The sequence below is a fragment of the Triturus cristatus genome, chromosome 10 (genome assembly GCF_964204655.1).
Source record: "Triturus cristatus chromosome 10, aTriCri1.1, whole genome shotgun sequence".
NCBI lineage: Eukaryota > Metazoa > Chordata > Amphibia > Caudata > Salamandridae > Triturus > Triturus cristatus.
This window is the reverse complement of record NC_140593.1, coordinates 632,678,653-632,696,435: the sequence shown is the minus strand read 5'-3', so window position 1 is coordinate 632,696,435 and position 17,783 is coordinate 632,678,653. Positions and strand designations below refer to the sequence as shown.

The 17,783-nt window shown below is 48.7% G+C and overlaps 1 protein-coding gene across 2 annotated transcripts in view; it reads left to right on the top strand.

Moving 5' to 3' along the window:
- Positions 1–17,783, top strand: part of GTF3C1 (general transcription factor IIIC subunit 1) — a 1,956,011-nt gene that overhangs the window by 1,782,050 nt on the left and 156,178 nt on the right. The window lies entirely within an intron of this gene.

Genomic DNA, 17,783 nt, shown 5'->3' with positions numbered 1-17,783 from the left:
GATTGGGTTGCACTTCGTACCAACCCAAAGGTTTTTCGTAAGGTGGTATCACAATTCCATCTTAATCTTTTTCCCCAACCTGATTCAGATTCAGAAAGGGCTCTTCATACCTTAGATGTAAAAAGAGCTCTCATGTAGGGAAGGGTCATTTCTAAACCAGGCGTTGCACACTGGATTGTTAAATGCATGCAAACATCCTATGCTAAAGCTAAAATAACTTTACCCATTTCTCCTAGAGTTCACTCCAATCGCAAAAAAAGAAGCTTCAATGGAAATCCTGGGACACATACCTATAGCTGATATATGTAAAGCAGCTGTATGGGTCTACCCTGCATACATGTACAAAACATTACTTGGTAGATGTACTGACACGCCAACATGCCAATGTGGGTCAAGCAGTCCTACTGACACTATTTGAAAAACTTTAACTCTCACAGGTTAACCAGCTCTTACTGAGGAAAACTGCTTTACATTCTATGCTAAGCATGTGTATCTACATCGACACATGCCTTGAACGGAAAATGTTAATTACCCAGTAAGCATCTGTTCTTGGCATGTAGTGCTGTATATTCACATGGGCCCATCCTCCTCCCTGGTCACCTGTGCTTTTTACTGTTATTTTCACTATTGCTCAACAAACTCCTTTTGCATGGATATTGTCTTATACTACCCTTTACTTAACATTCTGTCCTCACTCGTCATGCAGGAAAACAATCCAACAATGGAGTCAATGACCATGCACATTACCAGCAAGAGGAGTCACACTACCTTGTGACTCGAAAGACTTTCTTTGAAGAAAAACAACTTGCACACATACAAGCCCAATACTAGACTTATGCTAAGCATGTGAATCGACAGCGCTACATGCCACAAACAGATACTTACTAGGTAAGTAACATTATAATATCTTTGGAAAGTTATCAGACTCCAGGCGGGATTATGGAATCCGAAAACAATGGCTGCAGGGTGTGGCTAGATGGTGCCAGCTGACTCAGTTATGGCTTTCCACTACCCTAGCTCCCCCTTGCACTGCCATCAATTCCTTTTTTTCTTCGCCTCTTGACATGGATCCACTCCCAATTGGTGGTTTTCCAAAGGTTCTGAATTTCAAAACAGTGTTCCAGAGATAGAGAAGATTTTTATTGTTTCAAGTTATTAAAAACTGTCACAATATAAAAACCACAAATACAATAAAAGAATACATAGCTTAATCATTCAATAAATATAGCAGCATGCAACTCTGTTAGAAGCCAGTTACACTAAAGTGCAAGGTGCAATGCTAATCACATTTAAAATTATTTATCAAGAATAAAAACCATCTCTAAAAATCATGAATGATATGAGCTGCCCCCCCCCCCCCCCCAAAAAAAAAATGTAATATCCACTGAGCCAGTTACTATTGCTAGGTGCTACAAACAAGCCCATTTGGCAACTTCTATGAGATGTTATCAAATCACTAGTGCTTATCTCCTACAATTCTTAGAAAAGGAAAATCAGTGTCCTACTAAAAAGTACTACATTTGACTAAAGGCCACTGAATAAAGTTAGTACATAAAACAGCATATACTCCCCGGCCCATTTAACTATGTAAAGAAAAAAAAACAACAATAATGTGCTCTCAGCAATAATACCACATTCGTTGTCGCAGTTCCACAAACACATAAAATTAAAAATATACTGTCTGCAAGTGTCATTCTTAATCATAAAAGGGAGTGTATTAAAACTATATACATAGAGAAATATTGGAAAAATGATAAGTCAAAGCACCCAATGTAGAATGGCAGACAAATGAAAGTATTTGATGGCACTGATAGCTAAGAGCTTCCTGGTGCTAAAGTCAATAATGTTTTTGCTTCTTTGAGGAATTTTACTCATCTAGTCAATAATTGTGGGCTCACACCACTCAGGCATACGGAAATAGCTGTGTTGCATTGTTTTATGCCAAGTTTATGAAATTGGGATTTTAGCCAGAAGAATCTTACATTTTTTTAAAATAGGGCAGACACATATTATGTGGGTGAAAAATTCCTACTTAAAGTTACATAAGCGGCACTGCTGCTCCGTAGACCTTTTTAATCCTCCAGAATTGTAAGCTTTTAGAGGAAGTAGACCACATCTCAGTCTCAACAGCTCTTTCTGAACTGTCAGTTTCATGTAAGAGGCTAAATACGCTGCTCTCCCAAGCTTTTGAAACAATAAATCACATAAACTGCATGAGCTTTTCGAGACAGTACTTGAATGTCTGTGCTCCTCAATTGTGTCCTTGCTGATTTTCACAGCAGTTTTGCAGAAGGTTCGCGGTTAAGAGCTGAGATGTTAGCCTCCTCCAGGGCTTACATTGCATCCCTCAAATAGGGTTCCCATGTTAGAGCTTTGTCCTGTATACCTCACTTGATCATTTCCTTCAACAACCCTTGCGCCGCAGTGCTAAGCTTCCAATTATATCCTAAGAGTCAAGCCTTTAGTATTGATATTTGGTTAAAAAGACCAAATTCCAGCTGTAGCTGGGAAAATGATGCAGCATCAGGGAGGTTAAAAAGAAGTCTGTAACACCTTAATTGCGCTTTATCCAGTCAGCCCAAAATATTGTCTTTTAAAATCAATGTGCCATACGTGAGTGTAGGCCTAAATTTGGCATTAATTACTTTACAGATGCCTATTAAGTCGGGCCCGCTCATCTTGGAGACCAGTTTTTTAAAACTCGTTGTCATTGACAGAGCCAAAACTTTAAGGTACCCAAGATGAAAGTCATGAGAGCCATAATTATTAAAATAAATGCCTAGATATTTTAAGCTAGTAATTTGTTCCAAGACCACATTATTCATTGAGAAACTAAATTTGGCCAGACATTTGTTTCTCAGTCCACAGGCCATAATTTTCATTTTGCTGTAATTCATTTCAAGTTTGTTTTCTGCACAATAACAAGCTATGGCCACCAGAGATCACTGTAGCCCCACGGCAGTATGATCAAATAATAAAGTAACGTCTGCATACTGGAGGCATTTTATATGGAGGCCTGGAAACTCCAAAGGTACTGCACATGCTACTCCCAATGTTTTATTCATATCAGCCAAATAATGGTTAAACAATAGTGGGCAAGGATGCATCCTTGTTTTACTCCTGTGGTGGTCTTAATTCTATGGGTAGTGACTCTATTGGATGTGACTTTCACTTTAATCCAAGTATGCATATATAGGCTTCTGATGGCACTTAAGAGATTATCACCGAGACCCCAGCTCGACAGCTTCTGCCACAGTCTCCCCCTTTCCATTCTGTCAAATGCGGTTTTGAAGTCTATCAAGGCAACGTATAATGGTTGGGTCTCTTTGCTGTTCACTGTTTTAATCAACAAAGAGAGTATCATCAGATTGTCTTCGGTGCCGGTCCCACGCCTAAAGCCTGACTGAGTGATAGGAATTAAGGGCCTTAGAATGGACCACTCTTCTAGCTCCTTGTTTAAAATCTTAGCAAAATATTTGCCTCCCACATCCAATAGGGCAGTGAGCTGGAGGTTGGCAGGGTTATCACACACTCCCTTTTTAGGTCTCGCGAGTCAAAGGCTCGAAGAGACATTTTATATCTGAGCTTTTCAAAGTGCTGCCGTGGCCTAAAGCTACAGTGCACGTGTACGTGCACGCGCGCAGCGCCATGTGTCTTTCCTCCGTAGCGATCGTAATCACGATCACTTTCACTTTCGCGGGCTCCTCTGTTGCTGGCATTCCCCCCTCCCTTCTCGCCCAGCCCTTCTTGTTCTCTCTTCGTTTCCCTTTTGCTCCTCATTCTGCTTTCTATATATTTGTATTCTTTCACCTTCTGTCTCTGCCCGTTACTCTTCCTCACTCATTTCTTGTTCTGTCTAACTCACTTCTCTCCTTTCTTCATCTTGTATCTATTTCTCCACACTTCCTTGTTTGCTTTGGCTCGTGCCTTCGCAGTGCATGAAGCAGTCCTGCTGACTTCCGCCTGGTGTCGTTTTTTAGGTCTCGGGACCATCCGGTCGGCAGACCGGAAGTCCGGAGATTTAATGACTTGGGAGAAGAGGGGCTTGAACCCGCCCCTCTTCTGCCCTGTTCTCCATTGGCTGGCCTCGTAAATGCTGGCCAGCCATTGGAGAAGAGGTCCCGTCACTCCAATCATGCCCCGTCCTTTTCGGATCGGGGGGGGCGTGTTTTTTGCGAAAAGTCTCAGGGAGGAGACAACAGCAAAACACGCCCCCCGATCCGAAAAGGACGCTGCGTTTCTCTGAGGCACTGCTCTGCCTCGGAGAAAGGCGGTGGTGTCTTCCGGTGCCCTCAGGCTTGTTTTAAACCCAGACGTGTGTACAGTAGGGAGAGTGTATTCAGCCGAGAGTGGGGGGAGGGGCAGTCATGGTGACTTCGTGGGCTTGTTTTCTGCTCTAAAAGAGTCCTCTCTCCGATTAGGACCTAGTTTCTTTCTGTTTCTACAATCGCTCCCCTTTGTTTCCTGTTTCGTTTTCTTGTTTCTGAGCCAGTTCCTTCTATTTCTGCCCTTAGCTCCTTCTTTTGTGCGCCTGTCCCTTGCGCTTTCATTTCTAGGTACCTTGCAGCCCCATTCTCTTGTTACAGATGCCACTCTCCTTGTCTTAGCCTCACTTGTTTTGTATCCATCTTTATCCTGCCTAACATTGTTATTCAATGTTGAATAGCGCTAGCTAGACCCGAGGGTATCGGAGCGCTTTACATGTTCAGTGAGGAGGTTCACTCGAAGTACGTGCGAGGATTCATGTGGGTCAAAACTGTCAACAAAAGAGTACAGAACAATACAGCAGTGAGGTATTCAAAACAACCACGGAGGGATAGAACATCCCGCACTAAGGTAACAGCGCTAGAGGCCGCGCGAGCCAGATGACGCGTTGAGGGTGCTGTCCTTGGGGGTTGCATAGTACGGTTAGGGGGCATGTTGAAGTAGTCGTTGAGCAGTAGGGAGAGTGTATTCAGCCGAGAGTGGGGGGAGGGGCATTCATGGTGACTTCGTGGGCTTGTTTTCTGCTCTAAAAGAGTCCTTGGTGTTATGAGGCTTGTCAGTGGGCGCTTGGGCTGACATAAAGCAGTAAATTAATGTGCGATGCCTGACAGGGCGCACTTACATTCCAGTTCTCGCTCCTGGTCTGTAAGTTATGTACTGCGCTATTGGTACGTCTCTGTCTTTATATAGATCTATAAAAGCGCGCAGTCTGAAGCAGCCTTAAATCAGACATGTGGGCGCTATATAAGACACAAAGGCATGTGTAATTGTGTACTCTTCGAATTCCGCAGGTTTAGTTTGTTTGCTGTGTCTCCCTGGCGCTCGTGGTTTGTTTTGCATTTTCTACACATGTACAGTGCCTAGAAGCGGCCCGGATGCAGGGCAATTGCCCGAGTTCAAAAACAAAATCCTGACGTTAGCTCAGTCAATAGATCATAGTGGGCCTTCCTTCAAATTACTAAATCTATATATATTGTTTGCATTGTTGTTTCTTTGTAGTGCCTAAAACTCTCCTATACACCGTGTGGGTGCTACACACATATGTAGTGTATACATACATAAATCCGGTGTCCATCGGCTATTAGAATCGGGCTGCAAAAAGTTTCTGGGGACGGAAGAAAGATTTAACGGCCTTGGATTCACAAATTACTTTGGTTTGTTTTTTTGTTACATTACTTTATTGAAGTTTGGGTGTCAATCAGTTTGACTGATAAGGATTTTTATGTATCCGGAGGAAACTATATTGAAAATGTACTAGAGGTCTGTTACTTTGCAATTCAACGAAAGCACCCCGGATTAGTACGGCAGCGATTTCATTTCTTTGGAAGGAAATGTCGTGGGAGGGGGCGCTTGCTTGGCCACAGCTGTGCCGATTGTTAGAGAGTAGAACAAGCATTTACAATGCAACGGTCTCGGCATTGTTAAAGTTAGAGCTATTGGCATTGCTCATGACAATGCCGTTTCTTTAAATGTTTTAAAAACAAAAACATAAACAAAAATAATGTCAAGAGCAATGCCAATAGCTCTAACTTTCACAATGCCGAGACCGTTGCATTGTAAATGCTTGTCCTTTGAGATAGTAACTCACTGTGCTTTGATGTCGTATTTACACTGTAATATGACCCACAGTTCTGAATTGTTTTTCCGTGGTGATATGATACAGTGTGATGCATGCCTGCTGTATTGTGGCACAATGTTCTGTGATGTCCTATTTCTGTAGTGACATGTTATTGGGAATTGCATTTCTGCTATTATATAAAATGTTGCTGAGTTCTGTGATGTATTCCTGTTGCAATGTAAGACAGTGATCTGTGATGCCATATTTCTGTTGTAGTGTGACGCAATTTTCTTTGATGTAGCGATCTTGATGTTGAATTTCAGCAGTCATGTGGCGCAGTGTTCGGAATTGCCGTTTTACATTGTGATGTATTTCTGTTTCAATATGACGCAGTCGTATGGCGTATGTCAGTGCTATGAAACAATGTACACAATATCAAATTTCTGCTGTATCGGAATGTGACGGGGTTTTTTGTTTTAACCTATTTCAAATGAAATGCAACGCAGTTTTCTGTAACCTATTATGATGATGAGGTCATTGGTATGGTATGAAGGCTTTGTGAGAGTACTACGGTAGAAACGGTGTAGCACTTGTGTCCACGATCGGTGGCTGGCGTTTTGGCTCATGGTGGATTTCTGACGACATGAAGGCAGGTGTTACCCGCGCCAAGTGAGAGATTATTTCACGTCACAACAGGATATGTCAAACTGAAAGGAGCGACGGAAATGGTTTTGATGTCACGGTGCAGAGCCCTGCCGCACACAAAGGGACCACGGTGGTTTGATGACATCACAGCGTCAGCTCATTGGCATCATGGTGACAGGTGTTGAGAAGGGCAGCACGGGTGAATGGCGGTAGTTTGTTGATGACACAACCTCAGTGCATAGACATCACGCTGACCCAGGGCTGTGTAAGGCTGACATCATGATGACGGAAGGTTGTGTAGTACCATACGGATGGACGGTGGTAGTTGCTGATGCCACGGCCTCAATGCATTACTTCTCATCGGCGCTCCTATGACCTCTTCACTTGGACTGGGGGCAGTGAGCCGTGTAAGACCCGGCAGAGAGGCGGTCGGACGGCGTGACTCATGCGGCGATGCTACCCTTTGGATCACGGCGACGCTCCGCGGCCCGGGGAGTCTGACTTCACCCCGCTTGATGGATAAATTACAGGCTGCAGCATCTTTTTCCGCACCGCCCTCAGATTGCTGCGCCAACCGAGTGGTCCTGAGCCCCCATTGCACATAAACATAGCCACAGCAGGGCAAATTCAGCATTAGCATACGTCCATGGGGATCCGGCCCAGATGTTGGTACTAGAACCAGTTTCCGGCGAGTTTCCCCTACTTTCCAGCACTGGTTACCACCCTCCTGTTGGTGTCGAATGTGTGGCTCGGGGAAGGAGAGAAACAGCTAGCGCCACGCACGGTGAATCTTTCAGAAGATTCCCAAACAGGCCGCTTTCATGAACACGCCATGATGTATCTGAAGTTCATGTGTAGACGAGTTCCTCCACGACCACAATCGGTAAGAGTGTTGCATACCACTGGAACTATCTGGAAAGTTCATTTACCTGGCAAGTGTTGCTTTAACCATTTCACTTTCGGAGGAATCCTCTGTTGTCAGCGGTGGAACTTCACTCTGTAGAAAACATAAAATAAATCTCTCGAGTGCATGTAAAAGCACCTTCGTGCACTGGAGCTGTGCTGTGAAGGTGTGCGCGTGTGTGTGCAGCAGTGGTGTGCACACTTGCCTGCCTCTCCCTCTGTATACGCGCTCGGGTGTGTGTATTTCTCTGCATGTTTCTGTCTGGGTGTGTGTGTGCATGTTTCCAGGTGTGTTTTGTGTGCACCAATGTATAAATATGTTTTGTGTGCCCTAATTGCGTGTGTGCACGTGTCTGCTAGTGAGTGGTCCTTCGTCTTCTGGCTGTTTGTGTGCCTTTGTGTGCTCGTGGGTCCGTTAGTGTGTGCATGCATGTGTGCATGGGTGCGTGCATTTGTGTGTGTGTGTGTGTGTGTGTGTGTGTGTGTGTGTGTGTGTGTTCATGCGTGTGCCCTGTCTCTGAACCAGGAAGCAGCATTTCATCTCTCAGCAGCCAGTGTGAAATTATGGGATGCCTGACGTAGAAACAGATATTCATGGGGCACAGCTCGCAGTGCCAGCGCCAGGTACGTGCCCCGCGCCCAGTAAGTACACAGACACCTCTGGTGCCAGCAGCTGCAGGGCACAGGTGAGTGCCCGGGTCACGTGCTGCAGACAGACAGATGCCAGGGCTCACAATAAAGCCAACCCTACGATGGTGCCAGGGACTTCTTGCACGAGAAGTCACCAGTACATGGTGGTGGCACACGCAGTGCTGCTGAATGGTGCTAAACCTGGCCAGAAAGGGTCACATCTGCACAGAGAGGCCCCCATCTCATTGCATGTGCTCGATGGCACGTCAGACGAGCCTGTGCTGTGCACCTTGAAGCACAGAGCACACAGGGGGCACCGCTGGTCTAGAAACACCAGTGCAATACCGTTCCAGTATCGTGAGCAGGGATTTCAAAAAGTCTCTCACTGGACCTACGGCCCATTACACCTCCAAGAGAGTCTCAGTGCTGCAAACTCTGCTGAGCATCACACCCAAGCACCACCGTGACTCGGTACATTACCAGTGCGTCACTCCCACTGAATGTCTAAGAGGGTCTCACTGCTGCAACCTGTGTTAAGCACAAATTCTACATGTGTTTAAATCTAATATTTATAGGTACTGATGTGTGTTTTCAGTATTCTACGGTATGAACTCCTTTTGTGAAAAAAAACAATAACAACATTTTAATAAATATCTGACATGATGTTAACATGCCTCTTGTTCTTTTTGGTTAAGCACTCCATGAGGGCGCATGCTTTTTCCAACTGTACCCCTCGTGTACTTCTATTCCGAGGTGCTCCGTGTTGACTCTGTCATCATGTGCTTTTCCCCACCCTCTCGATGTAGCACTTCTCCTTGTGTACTTCCCACCCATGCGTTCACACCTGTGCACTTCTCCCTGCCTGCTTGAGGTTAATTTTTCACCCAATGTTTCTCCTTCTCACCCGCATTCTCCTCTCTTGCCCATTGCTTCTCCACACCCCTGCGACGTCTCTACTGCCCGCTTCACATTGCTCTGTCCCATTGCTTCTCCTCACCCATTTAAAAAAAAAAACGCTTTCACTTAGATATTTTCATTTCAATTACTGATTAAAACTCGGATCAATAACCAAACAGAACAAGCATTTACAGTACACTGGGTCTCGCATTTGCGAGAGTTTAAGATTATTGGCATTGTAAATGACAATGCCTTTTATTTATGTTTTAAAACACATAAATAGAAGGCATTGTCATTAACAATGCCAATAGCTGAAACTCTCGTAAATGCGAGACCTATTGCATTGCAAATGCTTGTTGTGTATTGGCGTGTGTATAGCACCCCGCCAACTATCCGGCACTGCGTTCACCATTAAGCAATTTTTAAAAGGGGGATTAAGAAGTGAGACCCATTCGTCTATAGCATTTTAAAATATTCTTGTAGGGATGTTATTCGGACCAGGAGCTCTCACAGCTCAAAAAGATGCCAAAATATGCTTGATTGAGTCCTGGACAATTATTGTTTCACCCCAGGGGGATAGACTTTTGATGGAACTTGGACAATTAACTAATTCATCTTCTTGAACCTCCCGATCATCTTCCATTTTTCCAGAGTTGTACAAATTGAGGATATATTCCAACCACTTGGGAGCTGTCACAGCCGGAGACTATTTTCGCATGTTTAGATTAGACTTTTTTTAACAAGGTTCCAAAGTCTCGCTGGTTCTTTTGTTTTTAGAGCTTGACGTAGTTTTACCCATGCCTGATCTTCATTAGCACAGGCTATCTTTCAGGCCTCTGACGTAAAAGCCTTCCTCGCCTTCCTGATCTCAGCTACTTCAGCAGCAGTAAGAGTGTACCTGGCCTGAGCTAGGCAGAACTGGATTATGTTTGCCAGTGAAACTTTGTTTGTGCCAACTTCAAAGGAAAATGTGGTATAAATATTGGGGCCTGGACCCCAGAACTTTAGATAACTGCTGGACTATGGAGCCTGCCAGAAAGAAGAGATGCACGTGTTGTGAGGAGAGACTACCTCTTTGCGTGCTTTGCTGGCTTGGCCTGCAATTGGTGCTTCTGTTTCGGCAGGGAAAGGACTGGACTGTTCTTTCCGAATTCTAAGTATCTCCATGGGCTTGATGTAGAGCTTGCCTCCTTTTGGAAGTCTCAGGGAAATCAAAGACTTTAACATCTTCTGGGTACCAGCTTCTGTAACTGGATGTTTTAGCTGTCACAGAAGAAAAAGGTAGCTCAACGCCTTCAGAGACACTGCTGCTGGCTCCGTGACCTGAAGGCACAGCAGAGGGCCCTGCCACACTTCACACCGCAACCTCAGTCTCACCCCTGCTGCCGCTGAGCCGCTGCTTACACCGTGACCTGCAGGCACTGCAATCCACATCGCCTCGCTTCACACCGCCGTCCTCGTATCCCGGGCGATGACGCAACACCGTCACCGGCACTGTTGCCTACACCGTGACCTGAGGACACCACTTGTGGCCCACTGACGCCAGTGCCATCAGCTCCAGATCGTTAACCGACACCGCTGCCTGCACCGTGACCTGTGGGCCCCGCACACTGCATTGCCCCGTCTTGCACCTCATCCTTGGGTCTGCCGATGACAGCGCTTCAGCAATGACAACGCCGCTGCTTACACCGTGACCTGTGAATACCCGTGTTTCTTTGTCCAACATGAAGGTCAAGGGGAAGGGGTGCCCCCGTTTGTATTTGGTTCCTTCATTCCGCAAGAAGGTGGTGGCCTTCCTAAGGGAGAGGCGTCGCAAGAGTGTGATGCACCATGAAAGGGGCCCATGCTATCCTGGGCCTTGAGACCCCTCTAAGGACAATGAGCATGAATCCACATTCTGCGATCCCTCAAAATACAGGTCTCCCAGTAGAATGATCCACCGCGCCACCAGGAGGATCACCTACAAACGACAAATGACTAAATTAGACTGTGAGCGAGCAGCGATCCTGCAACATCTCTTAAGGCCACAATGACACTCAGGACCAACTTTTAGGCTAGCTCATGTACAGTCCCTCAGGTCCACTCTTGCCCTGGGTCCAGCAACCTCTGTCGACCCCTATCGACCACAAGACCTTCAGAGTGGAATGATGCTGCCCATATACATAACCACATTCCTGAATTGAGTAGGAATGGGTTCCACACACCTTGGCCTCAAACCATCCCCTGATACCTGCCGCCAAGGCCCCACTACTTGGGAGGCACAAATCTCTCTCAGAGAGAGTTGTCATTTCCCTAATTGCTTCTTCCCAGTTGGTACATTCCCCCACTTCTATTGCCCCACACACGACCCCGACACGCCACTCAGTGCCAAACTCAATGGACCCTCCAAAACGCTGCAGCCACTCTTGACTTTCCAAGATGGTTCAAATTTTGAGTTTAAATGACGGGCCGCAACAGCCTAGTGAAGCGGTTAGCAATCCTGTCCCTACTATGAGATAAATAGATAGATAATTTATTGCACAATTAATTAAAATACATCTGGGAAGGTAAGAAATCCTGCATGGCTAGAAAACAGGCATATTTATCCCTAGCAAAGGGAAGCCTTGTCATCCCTCATCTCACAAATCACCACTCCACAGCCCAGCAAAGATGCATGATGGAGTGGAACAGGCTACTCTCCGAAAAGCACTGGTATTTTATGGACCAGTCCATTGCAGGGACGCACTTTTGGAGGATCCCCATGCTTCCTAAAAAGCAACACCCGGAGGGCTCTGTATCCCCCCTCAATCACACGGGCAACGATCAAAGCTTGGGATAAGAGCATACTAGAAAAAGACCTATCCACAACCATTTGCCTCCTTCACACCCATAATAAGCAATCCTGTGTTCCCGCCTGCCCGAACTGGTTCAGAGTTCCTCTTCTGGCAAATGGGCAATCGCAAATGAATTGGTGACATTTTCGACCGTATGGGGTTGCAAAACCTTTAGCATATCCAATGTTAATACAACCTTACTGCGAACAAACACTGGTAATACATAACCATTAACACTGGGTCACCCAACCGGAGATCCGCTCATATGCAGGTAGACCACTCACTGAATTTGAGAAGGGGATCCTTACCAACAAAGTTGACAAACAACTACTCTCAGAACCCTCCCCCCATTATGTTCCTCAACCTGGGCTGCTGCACCTCGAGCTGCTGTGGACTCGGCTGGGCAGTGTCTGGAGTCTTATCTCAGGTCCATTTGGCCACAGTTCTTCCAGCAGGTGTCTAGGGAATTAGGTTTCCATTTTAACAACCTGGCTGGATTATAGTACCTATAATGAGTGATCTTAAGCATGGCTTCTCTCCCCATGGTATGAAAGGAAGATGTGCGTGTTCTGTGGATGAGCTCAGACCATTCTTTGAACATGAAAGGTGTGCGCCAACTCTGCCTCCGAGCCAACGATTCACTAGTGGCTGTAGTCTCACCTGCAAAATGCAGGACACACTGCCTTCAGCCTCATCAACTCAATGGCACAGGTCCAGTCCAATAAGCACATCCAAGTATAAAAGCTAATACACGATAAGACCTGCACAAATACACTTAGACGCATACACATAGGCATTTATATATATGCGCAGTCAAGGATTGCCCAGTCAGGCTCCAAAACATCGATGCAGGTCCACTTCAGTGAGCACTTAGTGAAGCCTGGATTTGTACCAAGGCAGACACCTCACAACCATGATGCAAGCTTGGGCTTTCAGAAAGAATAGGATGCCAGGGGTTCACAGTATCAAATACAATGATTACAGTCCCGTTAATCTTGGAGGAATATCAAGGCTTGTACCTTTTTATTTTTTGGGTCTACAGCACTTTTGTTGATTGGCCGTTTTTAGCCTTTAAGTCTACAACTCATTTTTCACTTATCCAATGCAAAGCACTAGTACCTGAAGACACGGTTTTTGCTTTTTTGTGCGCATCTATCTATTTTTCCATGAGTGCCCATATATTTGTTGTCTGAGCTTTTATGTGCAGTGCGCCTGTCTAACAGCAAGTGCTTACAGTGTGTTCATGTGTGGATGTTTGTGTTATGCAGTAATACTAATAGGCAGGATATTCATATGTATGCCTAGGTTTGTACCACCTGTATATGTTGTATGCTTTTTTGTGTAGCAAGAACAGGGCCTTTAGCATATCACCTAGATGTACGTTGTTTGTGCACATGTGCGTGTAATATTGCCTATGCAATGCTGTATGTATCTTGCCAGGTGTGCGTGCATTATACCAAACCTAGAATTTTTAATGCTGGGAAATGCCAATCTGAGAAAGGCATCATTTGAGGTTATGCAGCCCTGGCTGGTTGTCTGTCCATGACCACCATTTGAACAGCTTACCTAAGGTGACACAACTTCATTGAGAAAGTAGAAATAGTATGTGAAGAGAATAGGCTTTGGGTCAAATCTCTTTAACGCAGTGGTTCTCATTAAGGTTTCAAAGTTTGCCTTTGCTTGGATGGGCTATCCTTCAACCTCATGACATTTCTCATAAGCTTCCACTGCCCAGGTATTGTTCCCATTATATTTTGGTGATGGGCCTTTAAGTATTCCTACTCTCCTCCCTCACTCTTTATCCATGCCCTCAGGTCTCACCATCACTCTCCCATCCAACACACTCTTGTTCCTCACTCCTGCCTTGCTATGTCCCTTGCTCCAAGTCTTTGCTTGCACTCACATCCTGCGCTTTCCTTTCCGCTTGTTTCACTCTCTGCCCTTGATTGCTCTCCTACCTCGACATTTCCCATTGTTCATTGCCACCTCTTACCTAAGCCCCATCACGGCTATCTCACTTCCAATCATGCCCACCTCCGTCTTTACCAACTTTTAACATCATCACTTACTTTTGTGTCTCCATCCTTACATGCTTTAACATTCACCTTTGCACTCCTTCCTCCAAGTTTCTGGTCCCACTGCTCCCCCATCCTGGCAGCTGCTGTGATTTACAAGTGCGCTTTCCATAAATACCTTCTAGAAAATAGCGCAAAACTTTTGAAAGATACTGGCTGGATGTATTTTCAAGATAAAAGTGTCTGATAATGCCTTTAAAGACTAGTGTGACGTCTTCCTGAACATAGGAGTTGCACTAAGAGCTGTGAAAGTGACTATCACCACCATAATCCAGCAGTGCCTTATAGATCTGAAAGAAACACGTTAGTTAAATTCCTCACCTTAGAATATCCCCAGGCATCTGAAAGAAACACGTTAGTTAGATTCCTCACCTTAGAATATCCCCAGGCGTCAGACTGGATCCGGAAGATTTTTCGTCAGCAATACCCCTTGCGCGTCGCTAGGCGTCGTCTGCGGCTCCGCGTCCGTCGCCGGCGTCGTGCGCCGGGATGACGTCGTCGGAGTACTTAGACGCCGCCCTGGCGCGCTGACGTCAGTTCTTCTTTTTTCCGCGCCAGTAAGCGCAGATCCGGGAGAGCTACCCCTTTTAGTCTTTTTTGACTAAATCTTTTTGATCATTTTTGATCCTTGTCTGTCGACATCTGGTGCCGGTAGGATGCCTGGGTTCAAGGCTTGCGAGGATTGCCATCGACTGATGTCGGTGACCGATCACCACCGCCGGTGCCTCTACTGTTTAGGCCCCGACCACGACGCGGAGTCGTGCTCCGACTGCCAGGCCCTGACTTCGAAGGCTAGGCGGGAGCGGTCCCGCAAGCTTCTCGAGCTTCGCCACTCGGCTCCGCGTCGTGCGCGATTCCGGTCCAGGAGGAGGTCCAAGGATCGCTCGCGGAGCCCTAGCCGACGTCACCATCGATCGTCCGGCTCCAAGTTGTCGGGTAAGTCCAAACGCTCTAAGAAGTCCAAGAGGCGACATCGCTCTTCGGACTCCCCTCGCCGGTCGCGCGACTCGGCCGCGGGTCAGGGTGGTTCCACCCCCGCGGCTCCGGCGGAGCCGCAGGCGCCGCGTCCGTCCCCATACCCTCCGGTCCCTGGGACTAACGCGACGCCGGCGGAGGTCAGTGCCTTCCTCTCGGCCATGAGGAGCCTGGCCCCGCCGTCGACGCCCGCTGGCGCGCCTTCGGGCCCCGCGGACTCGACTGGGCGACCTTGTCTGCCAGCGGCTCCGGCCCCGGCGACGACACCGGTCTCGACGCCGCAGGTCCCCGCGGGGCCCATGCCTGGGCCCCTGTCGAAGCCGGTTGACCCGATCACTCCTCCACCGGTGCCGGCGAATGAACCACCGACGCCGCCACCGGCGCCGCCGGCGCAGACGCCTACACCTCCGGCGCCGCCGACGCCTTCGGCGCCGACTCCGGACGGCGTCCCACCCCAGTTTAGCCCTATTCTGGACCCGGCGCCGCAACGGCGTCGACCGACGCCGCGTCCGGCGCCGCTTGAGACCTATCATCTCTACAGTCCGGTTCCGATCGTTTCTCCTGTTTATCAGGAATCGGAAGAAGGGGGCGACTGGGAGGGGTTCGAGGACCCTATGGCTGTTCAGTCACAGCTTTCACAGGACTGGGCAGATGAACTGGGGGAGGCCAGTGGGCTGGACACCTCGCCGGACACTGGATTCACTTCTCCTCCGACTGTGGCTTCGGAGGAGGGTGCAGCATTTTCTGTGGTGCTGCGCAAGGCGGCCGCAGCCCTTGGGCTCGAGCTGCCTGCCGTGGCTGTGAGGACTAACATCCTCACTGAGGTGCTTCTAACCGCAGCAAGCTCCACTGAGCCTCTGCTGCCGTTCAATGAGGCCCTCACTGACGTTCTGCAGGGCACCTGGTCCAAGCCCTCCACAGTTCCTCCTGTGGATAGGAACGTTGCCAGGCGCCACCGCCCTGCTCCGGGCGACCCCAGTTTCCTGTCCCAACACCCCACCCCCGAGAGTCTGGTTATCCAGGCCTCTCCCTCCCAATCCTCCTTCCCGACCGCTCCGCCGGACCGGGATTCCAAGAGACTCGAGCAGTTTGGCAAGAAACTGTTCTCGTCCCTTAGTTTGGGCCTGCGGTCTTTGAACACCGCCTGTCTCTTGGACCGTTATTCCCATTCCCTGTGGGATACGGTGGAGGACGTGCTGCCCCTGTGTCCGGAGGAGGTCCGGACACGTCTTACCCAGGCTTTGGCCGATGGGAGGGATGCAGCACGGCACGCCATACGATGTGGGCTTGACACCACGGACTCGCTGGGTAGGGCGATTTCCACCACGGTGGCGCTCCGCCGCCACGCCTGGATGCGGTCCACGTCATTTTCCGGGGATGTCCAGAACACCCTCATGAACATGCCCTTTGATGGCACTCGCCTGTTTGGTGAGAAGGCGGACAGTGCGCTGAACCGCTTTAAGGACTCCCAGGCTATGGCCAAGTCCTTGGGCCTCTCGGCTCCGCGGGCGCACACCTCCGCTTTTCGCCCCTTTCGTGGCCAAGGAAGGGGCGCCTCCTCACGTACGCCGAGCCACCAGCCGCAGAACCAACCTGCGCGCGGTCGCGGACGTGGTTTCCGCCGTGGCGGATCTGGAGGACGACGTGGTCAGCCCACCTCCACCCCGGCAGCATCCGCCTCAAAGCCCTCCTAGTCCGAGCTTTCAGGCCCATACCACGCCAGTGGGCGGCAGAGTTCGCCATCACCTGCTCCACTGGTGGTCCATTACATCGGACAGGTGGGTGCTGCAAATCGTCCGAAGGGGCTACTCCCTCCCCTTCGAGACGACCCCTCCAGCCATGCCACCGCAGCACCACCGTATCTCGGGGGATCATTTGAATCTTCTCCGCGAGGAAGTTTCGGCCCTCTTGGCCAAGGGGGCCGTCGAGCGCGTTCCGAGTCCAGAAGTAGGTCGTGGTTGTTATTCCCACTACTTTCTGGTTCCCAAGGAGGGCAAAGGGGGCCTACGCCCTATCTTGGACCTCCGGAACGTCAATGCCTTCCTCCGACAGGAAAGGTTCAAGATGCTAACGTTGGCTCAGGTTCTAGCTGCCCTAGACCCCGGAGACTGGATGGTAGCGTTGGACTTGCAGGACGCATATTTCCATATCCCCGTCCTGCCGGCCCACCGGCGTTACCTGCGGTTCACGGTGGGCCCCGAGCACTTTCAGTTTACCGTGCTCCCCTTCGGCCTCACCAGTGCCCCTCGGGTGTTCACGAAAGTGATGGCGGTGGTCGCAGCTCATCTGCGCAGATCAGGGGTTCCAGTCTTCCCCTATCTCGACGACTGGTTGTTGAAGGCGGGCTCGCCCCAGGCTGTCGTCTCCCACCTCCAGACTACGGCGGATCTCCTGCATTTGCTGGGGTTTTCCATCAACGTGCCGAAGTCACACCTGAGTCCCTCTCAGAAGCTCCTCTTCATCGGGGCGGTTCTCGATTCGGCGCAGTTCCGGGTCCATCCACCGGAACAGAGGGTCCGGGATATACAGGCCCTGATTCCCATCTTTCGGCCTCTATCCCGGGTTTCGGTCAGGCTAGTGTTGCGGCTTCTGGGGCTGATGGCCTCCTGCATCCTACTAGTGCATCACGCCAGGCGGCGCATGCGGGCTCTGCAGTGGGACCTGAAGTTTCAGTGGGCCCAGCATCACGGCAACCTGTCCGACCATGTCTTGATCTCGGAGGGCACTGCACAACAGTTGCAGTGGTGGCTCACGGACCGCGAGTGGGTCAAGGGCAAGAGCCTCTCCCTTCCCCAACCGGAG